Source organism: Homarus americanus, unplaced genomic scaffold, assembly GCF_018991925.1.
Source record: "Homarus americanus isolate GMGI-L3 unplaced genomic scaffold, GMGI_Hamer_2.0 scaffold38554, whole genome shotgun sequence".
Lineage (NCBI taxonomy): Eukaryota > Metazoa > Arthropoda > Malacostraca > Decapoda > Nephropidae > Homarus > Homarus americanus.
Genome location: NW_024744508.1, coordinates 75,329 through 84,991, shown reverse-complemented (window position 1 = coordinate 84,991; position 9,663 = coordinate 75,329). Strand labels below are relative to the sequence as shown.

At 43.8% G+C, this 9,663-nt stretch overlaps 4 non-coding genes across 4 annotated transcripts; all 4 read left to right on the top strand.

The window, feature by feature from the left end:
• The first annotated feature begins 3,805 nt into the window (after positions 1 to 3,805).
• On the top strand, positions 3,806 to 3,887 carry Trnas-gcu. The gene has a single exon. It is a non-coding gene; the product is annotated as a tRNA-Ser (tRNA).
• A 2,202-nt stretch (positions 3,888 to 6,089) lies between these two features.
• On the top strand, positions 6,090 to 6,171 carry Trnas-gcu. The gene has a single exon. It is a non-coding gene; the product is annotated as a tRNA-Ser (tRNA).
• Positions 6,172 to 7,927: 1,756 nt separating this feature from the next.
• Trnas-gcu lies at positions 7,928 to 8,009 on the top strand. Its single transcript has one exon. It is a non-coding gene; the product is annotated as a tRNA-Ser (tRNA).
• A 675-nt stretch (positions 8,010 to 8,684) lies between these two features.
• Positions 8,685 to 8,766, top strand: Trnas-gcu. Its single transcript has one exon. It is a non-coding gene; the product is annotated as a tRNA-Ser (tRNA).
• The last annotated feature ends 897 nt before the right edge of the window (positions 8,767 to 9,663 follow it).

The following is a 9,663-nucleotide window of genomic DNA, read 5'->3' as shown; positions in this document are numbered from 1 at the left end:
TACCTGTGTTGTGGCCACTTCACCTGTGTTGTGGCCACTTCACCTGTGTTGTGGCCACCTCACCTGTGTTGTGGCCACCTCACCTGTGTTGTGGCCACCTCACCTGTGTTGGGGCCACCTCACCTGTGTTGTGGCCACCTCACCTGTGTTGTTGCCACTTCACCTGTGTTGTGGCCACCTCACCTGTGTTGTGGCCACTTCACCTATGTTGGGCCACCTTAACTATGCTACCTAGGTGAGATATAATTTGGCTAGTTTGGTGGTGACCTTGTCCCAAAGAGAGAGAGAGAGGTCATGACCCCTAACTTAGGCCCTCTGTGTCAAGTGACCTCCACTGGACACCACCAACACCTGCACGATGTATGTGTGTGTGTGTGTGACGTTACAGGTGTGTATGTGTGCTGGTACAGGTGAGTGGACACCAATTACCCCTTCCCACACACACACCTGTTTCGGGTATTCCCCATCTGAATTTTTAATAAGGTAAGGATTAATGATCACCTGTAGATTAAACACCCTAACGTTACCTGGGGGAATAGGTTAGGTTAGGTTAGGTTAGGTTAGGTTAGCATCAATTCAATCATCAAGTTAAATAAACAATGGAGGGGCGGGGAGTGCTAATCTTTCAGGTCAACTCCACAAAACGAAAAAATCCTCCTCCTGAGGTGGAGTGGGAACCCAGTGTGGAGTGAGGAACCCAGAGTGGTGAGGAATCCAGAGTGGAGTGAGGAACCCAGAGTGGGTGAGGAACCCAGAGAGGAGTGAGGAACCCAGAGTGGAGTGAGGAACCCAGAGGGGAGGAGAACCCAGAGTGGAGTGAGGAACCCAGAGTGGAGTGAGGAACCCAGAGTGGAGGGGAACCCAGGGAGTGGAGTGAGGAACCCAGAGTGGAGTGAGACAAGTGGGAACCCAGCGTGGAGTGAGAACCCGTGGAGTGGGGAACCCAGAGTGGGTGAGGAGTGGAGTGAGGAACCCAGTGAGGAACCAGGTGGAGTGAGACCCAGCGTGAGGAACCCAGGTGAGGAACCCAGAGTGGAGTGAGGAACCCCCAGGGTGGAGTGAGGAACCCTGAGTGGAGTGAGGAACCCAGAGTGGAGTGGAGGAACCCAGAGTGGAGTGAGGAACCCAGGTGGAGTGAGGAACCCAGAGTGGAGTGAGGAACCCAGAGTAGAGGAACCCAGTGAGTTGGAGTGGGAACCCAGAGTGGAGTGGGAACCCAGAGGGTGAGGAACCCAGAGTGGAGTGAAACCCAGAGTGGAGTTGAGGAACCCAGAGAGTGGGTGAGGAACCCAGAGTGGAGTGAGGTCTTGTACGAAACAAAATAAACAGCAAAGAATGAAAGTTGTAAACACCGTCCTACACAAGCTGTTCTGGAGCCCTTGAGGGTTGATGGTGGCGGGGAGGAGGGAGGGGGAGAGAGGTGGGAGAGTATAGGGTGGTTGGGTGAGGATGAGGGTGAGTAGAGGTAGGGAGAAGGAGAGGAGGTGTAGGGAGGTTGAGGGAGGAAGATAGATGAGACGAGGAGGAGCAGGAGGAGGAGGAGGAAGAGGAGTAGTAAGAAGATTGGGAGAGGAAGATGGATGAGAGGAGGAGGAGGAGGAGGAAGATGGATGAGAGGAGGAGGAGGAGGAGGAAGATGGATGAGAGGAGGAGGACGAGTGGTAGTAGAAGTGGAAGCAGTTGATGATGACAGAGAAAAGGAAATTAAGAGGATTGAATGCAAATAATGATAAAAGGGGAGAGTGAAAGAAGCCGATTGATAATACCAGTGAAAGTAGCAGACGGTAGAAGTGAAAGTAACAGATAAGTGAACAGCAGGTAACCCAATAGAGGTCAGGTAAAGGTCAAGTCAAGTCAGGTCAGGTCAAATCAGGTCCACTTATTTAATCTAACTTAATGTAATTGTACTTAATCTAACCAAACCCAACCTAACCAAACCGAGCCCAACCCACCCCAACCAAACCCAACCGAACCCAACCAAACCCAACCCAACCAGGTAACGCAAAGGTGTTTAACCCTCGTGTAATATAAACAAGGGGTGTCTAAACTACAGCTGATCCTTCTCTATCTATCAATAAACATTAACACCTCAAGCATTCATTATTATTCTGGCTGGATCCATCACCTTGGCAATTAACAGGTGGGCAGGCAGGTAAGAGGGGTCGATTTACCTGGGCTACAGAAGGGCAGGTGTTGGCAAGGTGTCTAGGTGAGGAATTTAGCGAGGTGTCTAGGTGAGGAATTTAGCGAGGTGTCTAGGTAAGGAATTTGGCCAGAGTACTATAACTATCGCTCGAGTACTGTAATCGCCAGAGTACTATAACTTTCGCTAGAGTACTATAATTATCACCAGTGTAATATAACTATCACCTGAATACTTAACTATCGCCAGAGTATTATAATCGTCAGAGTACTATAACTATCGCGAGAGTACTATAACTATTGCCAGAGTACTATAATCGCCAGAGTACTATAACTTAAAGCACCAAGTTATATACAGAAAATTGAGAGACAATACCAAGTGAGAGACATTATAAGCCTTTCTCACCTCACCATCAACAACAGGTGTAAAAACTGATTAAAAACTGGACAGGTAATTTTGATACGTCACTGGACAGGTAATTTTGATACGTCACTGGACAGGTAATTTTAATACGTCACTGGACAGGAAATATATATATAACTCGTAATATATATCTTGAATTACCTCATAGGAGACTTGATTGTTGGTTAGGTTAGGTGAAGGTAGTAGCCACGTAATGTGTATTTTCACTCTTCTTTTACTCTTCCATAAGGTCCATTACTGTGTGTGAGAATATGAACGGCATATATACACAGTGGTAATTAATATTCACTCTTCTGACACTCGTATATAAGGTTTATTAACGTGTAAGAGTAATGGTGACATATGTCCAACTGCTCACCCCAAAACAAGGATCTTTCAAGATGTTTCGATACTGTTTTAGTTTCTTATGGCACTACAGTGACACTACACTGGTTCTACAGTGGCACTACACTGGTTCTACAATGGCACTACACTGGTTCTACAATGGCAACTACACAGGCACTACACTGGCGCGTTACAGGTCTTCTTGTTGTGATCCGCAAGAGACACGGGGCCGAGTACCACTGAAATTTACCGCATAAACACAAGCGACAATAACACTGGTTTATTTCACACGGTCTAGGTACCAAAACATTAAAATGACTCGTTTCTAGAATTAACTCTTAAATCACCAATATTTTCTGTTGTTTATAATTATTATCAGTTAATATTTTACATTTAATCACATCTTTCTTTATTTCATTTATAAGTTTATGATTTATCGTCCCCAACATTAAGGTAAATCCTAAAAGTATCGTAAGTTACATTAAATCCTCGCGTTATTACAATCCTATTTATGTGGGATTTAATGCTTTATATAATCAGTCAACATTATATTAGGCAAAAAAATAAAGTGTTGGATATAAGTTAACTGACTGACTGACTTACTGAATGACCGAGCAAAAACACTCCCTCCGTACTCCTCACTCACCCATAGTTCACTCAGAGGAGGGGTAGGGGGGGGGGGTAGGAGGAGAGGCAAGAGGAGTTTTGTAAATGACTGTGTTATTTACCTGGACTTGTGCCTGTAGACCTAACTTGTAAATTAAACCTGGAATTGTACCTGCGGATGAACCTAACCCACACCTGTATACACCTGTAATTTGTAGCTATAGTGACACCTGTACACATACTTTCATAAGTTGTGGTTTGAATTAATGCTTTTAATGTGGTTTTAAGTTCACACTAAACTGTAGTCAAGACGAGGTGGCCGAGTGGTTAAGGCGTTGGACTGCTAATCCAATAGGGTCTCCCTGCGTGGGTTCGAATCCCATCCTCGTCGTAATTGAAACTTTTGTCTCAGAAAACTTTGTGACGTCACGAGATGTTGACACTCAGGACATGACGTCACACACGGAGGGATAAGATATAGAAATTCCCGTTTTTCATTTGTTTTTTCGTTAATTTGGGTAATTTTTGTGTTTACTGAACTTATAGAATTTGTAGGCTGTAGTATCTGTCTGTATGATACAACAACTACAACAACAAAAACAACTACAACAACTAATTTTTTCTTTTTCTTTTATAACGTGGCCTCCAGCCTCCCCCAATAGCCACACCTTCGCCACCATTTTATTACCTTAATATTAAATATCCTAATACATAAGAAGCTATCCTATCTGTGTTGAGTTAGTTGAGCCGCAGATCTATGCTGCATTCAGTGACTGTTGCCTCATAGTCAATATCTGCAACTATTGTCGGCTTTGGGGCCGAAGCTCTCGATCCTCTGAGGCAGAGCAAAGCCGACCTAAGGAGAGAGAAGGACAGTCGACATCTCATCCAGGCTGTAACATAACTTCTGGGCTGCTGCTTCTGTTCGGAGATCACCTCTGCGAGTCTGGCGTAGAAACATCTTGCACTTGGTCCCATCCCACCAGAGGTTGTGAACACTAGAGGAGTGAAGCTGCCTTGATCAACGTTCTGAATTCTCTCCCCGTATGCTCTTATCTTGTCGTTCCTGATGTCGAAGAAGGCTTCTTCGACATCAGGATTTTTTATCCCATGGCCGCATGTCACCGTAGCTTAGCTCTCGATGCTGCACACAGGAGGAACGAGAACGACAAGATAAGAGCATACGGGGAGAGAATTCAGAACGTTGATGAAGGCAGCTTTACTCCTCTAGTGTTCACAACCTCTGGTGGGATGGGACCAAGTGCAAGATGCTTCTACGCCAGACTCGCAGAGGTGATCTCCAAACAGAAGCAGCAGCCCAGAAGTTATGTTACAGCCTGGATGAGATGTCGACTGTCCTTCTCTCTCCTTAGGTCGGCTTTGCTCTGCCTCAGAGGATCGAGAGCTTCGGCCCCAAAGCCGACAATAGTTGCAGATATTGACTATGAGGCAACAGTCACTGAGTGCAGCATAGATCTGCGGCTCAACTAACTCAACACAGATAGGATAGCTTCTTATGTATTAGGATGTTTAATATTAAGGTAATAAAATGGTGGCGAAGGTGTGGCTATTGGGGGAGGATGGAGGCCACGTTAAAAAAAAACTACTACTACTACTACTAAACAACAACAACAACAACAACAAAACTACTACTACTACTCGAAAAAACAACAACAACAAAACAACAACAAAAATAACAAAAACAAAAACAACAGCAGCAACAACAACAACAACAACAATCCCTATACACCTCTCAAGGGAAGGGGGGGATAGCCAACCACAGTTAGTATACAACCTTTGACCTCACCTATCACACTAAGCCAATTAACCTAGACACATTGACTCACCTGTATGGACACATTGACCACCTGTACCTGAGAGAGAGAGAGAGAGAGAGAGAGAGAGAGAGAGAGAGAGAGAGAGAGAGAGAGAGAGATAATATTTCAGGGTTACAAAGGACGTCTCTGGCCAACCTGCTCAGTGGGTATGTTAGTGGGTATAAGATAATCGCCCCCAATGCTTCTGAACTAAGAGAGGGAACTACTTGAAAATTAATTGGGGTATTGGTCACACTTAACAGCCTGAACGAGGATGATAACAGGTTTGATTCAGGTATTATATACAGGGATAATATGTTTGTTTGTTCTTTGTTTTATAAGGGATGGATATAAGGCAGTGGTGGATGTAGTAGTGTGGTGGGTTATTGTTAGATTAGTCGCTCCCTAATAGCTTATTTGACCTTATGTTTAATCCCCCTTACGCTAACTTAATCTAACCTAATCTAATCTGACATTACGTAACCTAACCTAATTTAAACTAACCTAACATGACCTAACCTAATTTTACATAACCGAACGTAACGTATTCTAATTTAACGTAACGTAATGTAACGTAACCTAACATAACATAACCTAACACGACCTAATCTGACCTAATTTAGACTAAATTACCATGACCTAACCTACCTTAACCTAACCCTCAGATAGCATTCAGGTGTTTAATCAGCAGGTGATATAAACCGGTGTGTTTAATCATCAGGTGATCTCATATGTGTTCATAATATGTAATAAAGTTTATTGACGTTTGATATCAAGACGAGGTGGCCGAGTGGTTAAGGCGTTGGACTGCTAATCCAATAGGGTCTCCCTGCGTGGGTTCGAATCCCATCCTCGTCGAATGTGCCTTTACTTTTCGAAGTTACTGGCATGACGTCATGAGGTCTTGAAGTAGTGTGACGTCACCGGTGGCTGCGGGCGACAGGATACTAAGTGGACTGTTGGTAGTGGAAACTGAGGATGTTTTAAGGCTTAAGGAATGACTGACTCACTGTGTGTTTGTCTGTGTAATAATGATGATGACCAGAGACCTGTAGGAACTCGTGGGGAAGGTGTGGTCAGTGATGCAGATGTGGTCAGTGTGACAGGTATGGTCGCTGGGACAGGTATGGTCGCTGGGACAGGTAATAGCCTCTTAATTATGTTGTCATACATATTTTTCTATAGACTTATAAAAAATTAATTATTATTTTTTTACATTACGATAAACATTACAAAAAAGTATTTACACCAATGATAAAGATTCAGAAAACATAAACATCTAAAAAAAATCAAGAAAATATTCAACAAAAACATTATCCTGTATGTAAATTCCTCGCTTACTTTTCGGGTTGTTTTGGCTGTTCTCTGACATGGCACTGACCTGACACTCCTGAGCTGAGTCATGGCCCTCCTCAACAGCTGGCGCCTACTGGACGTGTGGTGTGAGTGCATGAGGTGAGGGGATGGGGGAGGGGAGGGGGGGAGGGGAGGGAGGGGGACACAAGGACAGTGTTTTCTTTCATTAAGAGGAATGATAAGCGAGGTGTGTTATTATTATCCCTGAACGATGTATTGGTCCCAGAGAGTCCCAGAGAGTCCCAGAGAATCCCAAAGTCCCAGAAAGTCCCGGGATAACACTTCAGTTTCTCACGATGGGCTGTACAGACACGTTCCCTGTGAAGACCATTATTGTCATCTACATCATGTTGTAAGACCTATGGGACGAGATGTTAATTATTATCCACGACAGAGCTAGAGATGAAGGCACAGGTCCGTGGCGTCACAGCTTATAAGGGAAGGTTTTGATTTTGTGTTGGTAGTCACGATTGGTGCAGGGAATGTTCTTACTGATCTGATACCTTAAGCTGAGGCCCAGGAGATGGTTGCTTTTGTCCTACTATAGTCCTTCAGATCCTACTGGAGAATGATAAATATCGGAGTTTCTACAGAGAGACTATCACTAAGGCGGTAGGTTTAACCCCTCGTGTACCGATTCCCATCTGAGGTGAATGAAATCGTCCGGCGTTAGTTAAATAAAATATTGAAAGTGACGACCATGTAGTGAAGGGGTTAGTGGAGATAGTCTGCTTAGAGGTCAATAAATTTTTTTTACATTATGGGGAAAAATCTTCATGGTATGTATGTTAAGCTTCCTATTGTGTGTGTGTGTGTGTGAGTGTGTGTGTGTGTGTGTGTGTGTGTGTGTGTGTGTGTGTGTGTTAAGGTCATCAAGTGTGTCATTTACTGTGACGTTTCACCTCCTTGTCTTAAAAACTCAACAGCTGTAGGTACCATCATTGTCAACACACACAACGAGTTTGAACACTGTAACTCTATTCGTCCTCGAGTTATACAGTGGACACACAGAGATATCAGCACCCACCACTGGCCGCCCTACTCACACGAGGACCGCATCCTCCGTGTCCACGTGATATCTCTTGAAGGAGTGACAGGATCGTCTTGGGACTTCACAGGGATATTGTTCCTCCCAAGACCTCGGTTGGGATTCATAATGGACCAGATTCGATCATTTGAACGAGACAGGTGACGCAGACCGTTCGGGGATATACTGCGAGTTCGATTTATGAAAAGATTCAGTTTCCCATGACATCAGGACGAGGTGGCCGAGTGGTTAAGGCGTTGGACTGCTAATCCAATAGGGTCTCCCTGCGTGGGTTCGAATCCCATCCTCGTCGTGTTCAATTTTTCTTAACACGGATCACGGCGCAACATGACGTCAGCGGTTCCTGCAGGTTCAGTGGATGACGTCAAAGGAAAAAGTTAACAGGACAATTATTTCTTGTTTGTTAAGGAATGTCTAGATGACTTACACCTATATAAAGGTTTGTGTTCACTAGAGGTTTGCTTTAGAGACTTGTGATGTGTTTATATAATGGTAAGATGGTAACAACAGTAATAATAATACACTAGTGGGAGGTCCTAACCGGGTGATATTTTCTTCAAATTTGTGACCCTGACCATGACCTCTGGACCCTGACCTCTGACCCCACAACCTAAAAGTTCAATGGGTCTATATATCTGACCTGATGCACATGATGAACACACACACCAATTTTGAACACTATAACTCTTCCCGTTCTCAAGTTATACGGTATAGAAGTGAGAGACAGAGACACCACCACTGGCCGCCCTCCTCACACGACGACCGCATCCTTCGTGTCCACGTGATAACTCTTGAAGGAGTGGAAGGATCGTCTTAGGACTTCACAGTGATATTGTTCCTACCAAGACCTCGGTTGGGTTTGATAATGGACCTGGTTCGATCATTTAAACGAGACAGGTGACGCAGACCGTTCGGGGATATACTGCGAGTTCGATTTATGATAAGATTCAGTTTTACTCGGCATGAAGACGAGGTGGCCGAGTGGTTAAGGCGTTGGACTGCTAATCCAATAGGGTCTCCCTGCGTGGGTTCGAATCCCATCCTCGTCGAGAAATATTGATATTTTGGATGTAAAACTTAGGTCATGACGTCAATGAAAAATGTAAGAATGGATGCTGACGTCACCAGATCCTGTACGCAAAGACTAATGACGTCACCAGATCCTGTACGTAAAAGCTGATGACGTCGCCAGATCCCGTACGCAATGACTGATGACGTCACCAGATCCTGTACGCAAAGAGTGATGACGTCACCAGATCCTGTACGCAAAGAGTGATGACGTCACCAGATCCTGCAGTAACTGTGAGTGACGTCTGAAAACAACAGTTAACAGGACACGTCACTTGCTGTTTGAGAAGGAATTTCCGGATACCTTAAGACTCTACCCTTAACATAGAACAACAACAACAACAACAACAACAACAACAACAACAGCAACAACAACAAATAATAATAATAATAATAATAATAATAATAATAATAATAATAATAATAATAATAATAATAATAATTCACGATTCACAAAAAATACAAATAAAAAAATTGCAAAAACACCCCAAAAAAATAAATAAAGAAGAAAACGAATTACAAAAACATTACAAAAACACATTACAAAAATCCCTACAAAAAATTTAAAAAAAAAAGGAAAAGTGTACAAAAATTATATAAAAGATTGTTTGAGAAAGTAACATTGCAAGCCTTAATTACCTCACCTTAGAAAGTTGCCCAGACAGGTATGTACTCGTCTCGACAACTTTCTATCTGTGACTGCTACTTGATGCTTTCTCTCATCTACTTTCACAATGCTTGCTCTCTCTCTCTCTCTCTCTCTCTCACACACACACTCTCTCTCTCTCTCTCTCCTCCCCCCTCCCTCCTTCCTCCCTCCCCTTGAGAGATAGTGTAGATGAACAGGATGTTACATGTACCACAAAGAGAGATAAGAG